The sequence below is a fragment of the Pinus tabuliformis genome, chromosome 6 (assembly GCF_031772625.1).
Source record: "Pinus tabuliformis cultivar Carrire ecotype Pingquan chromosome 6, CPIR1, whole genome shotgun sequence".
NCBI classification, from domain to species: Eukaryota; Viridiplantae; Streptophyta; class Pinopsida; order Pinales; family Pinaceae; genus Pinus; species Pinus tabuliformis.
Genome location: NC_142292.1, coordinates 1,302,633,020 through 1,302,634,588, shown reverse-complemented (window position 1 = coordinate 1,302,634,588; position 1,569 = coordinate 1,302,633,020). Strand labels below are relative to the sequence as shown.

Here is a 1,569-nt window from a genome sequence, read left to right as displayed (position 1 = left end):
ATATATATCTCAAGCGACATGGCATAAACATAATGCTGTATAAGCATGAAACAACATACAGATGTAATACTGTGTAGTGGAACATCATTATGGAAACAGTATCGTAAAATAGCAGTGTACAGTTAAAGAGGGTTTATAACAAATCAAGGCGTATTGACAGACCCGAATGAGGGTTTATAATAAGACAAGTTGTATTAACAGACCCGAGTAGGGTTTATAATCCTAAGTAACGGACCTGGTAGTAGCTACGCTTAGCGAAATCGGGAACCAAATACATCATTACAAGATAAGTCAACAATATCAAAATATGACCTGCATATTAAACATATAGTAACCTGACATTCAAGGTCATTGTAATGACTGTTCGCGGAAGAGGTAGACGCTACGCTCATAAACTGAGCGCAGGTTTACCTCAGTATCGCTTTGAAAATACATATGAAATGAAAACTGTTCTGCACGAATCGAATACATGTGAAAACCTCGAGATTATCCTGTATTAATATGCACTGAAGTAAACCCCTAAAGTTCTACGAAATCTATTAAATAAACAGGAATATGAGCATACAGTAGAACACCCAGAACATAAGTCTTTCCATATGAACTGACTATGTAAGAGCAAAATAACCATTTGAAATTATTGTTAGAATCTGAGAATCGGAAGCAAACATTCATTAAAAAAACTGCAAAACATTATCATAGCCGTGAGAAGTCTGGCATAGAAAACGGTGGTAAACCACAGAATGATGAAACCAATACATAGTCATTTAGCTTCACAGATTCGTTAATTGCTCGTGTGAGCTTCCAAAATATACATTCGGTGACTTCTTAAAGCCTGAGGACCAAGTCCAAATCAAATATACAGAAATATAGTAAATGGCGTGGAAGCCACAAGTAATACCTATCTAAACCCTAAGGGCTCACGTGAGACAGGCCGGCATGGAGAGGTCGCCTGTATAAGCGTAACCAGGGTTTGAGACAAATTAATCGGACCTGAGACAGGTAAGCAAACCATAAACTATGTCTCAGCTAGAAGTCATTGCATACAGTATATCAATAAGCTATTAACCAAGGAAAAGCCAGTACAGGCATACCTGTAAATTTCACTAAACGCCCAAATCCTTCTGCACGCGGTAGGAGAAGCTGTGGATGGCCTGTGCATAACCCTCATGAGGGGCATTCGGCCACAGTCAGATTATGGATTACAAGGAAAGCAAAAAACATATCTGAGAGCTAACTGTAACACGAATATAGATTGACAATAGAATTATCCTTACCCGAGCTGCGAGATAGGCACCGGAGTGGTTGCAGAGAAGTCTGTAGAAGTGGCGCGAGAGCTCGGCTGCTGCGGAGGGTTGCAAATGAACCCAGTCCGATGAACCCGGTGAATAAATATTGAATGCCAAACCCTAGATTAACCGGAGCCGTTCGATGAGGTTGATAGATCTCCATCGTAGATTTAGGCGGGAGGTCATGGCGCGAAACCCAGTGTGGGTCAGCCCACCGCAAGTCACATGCCATCACGTGAATTGGAGCCATCTGGTCACGGAAGAAGGTGAGCTGGGTTACCAC

The 1,569-nt window shown here is 41.4% G+C and overlaps 1 long non-coding RNA gene across 1 annotated transcript; it reads right to left on the bottom strand.

The window, feature by feature from the left end:
* Positions 1 to 704: 704 nt before the first annotated feature.
* Positions 705 to 1,328, bottom strand: LOC149263397 (uncharacterized). Its single transcript, XR_016249665.1, has 3 exons — positions 1,275 to 1,328; positions 1,092 to 1,163; positions 705 to 990 (listed from the first exon to the last, which is right to left on the bottom strand). It is a non-coding gene; the product is annotated as an uncharacterized LOC149263397 (long non-coding RNA).
* Between the last annotated feature and the right edge of the window lie 241 nt (positions 1,329 to 1,569).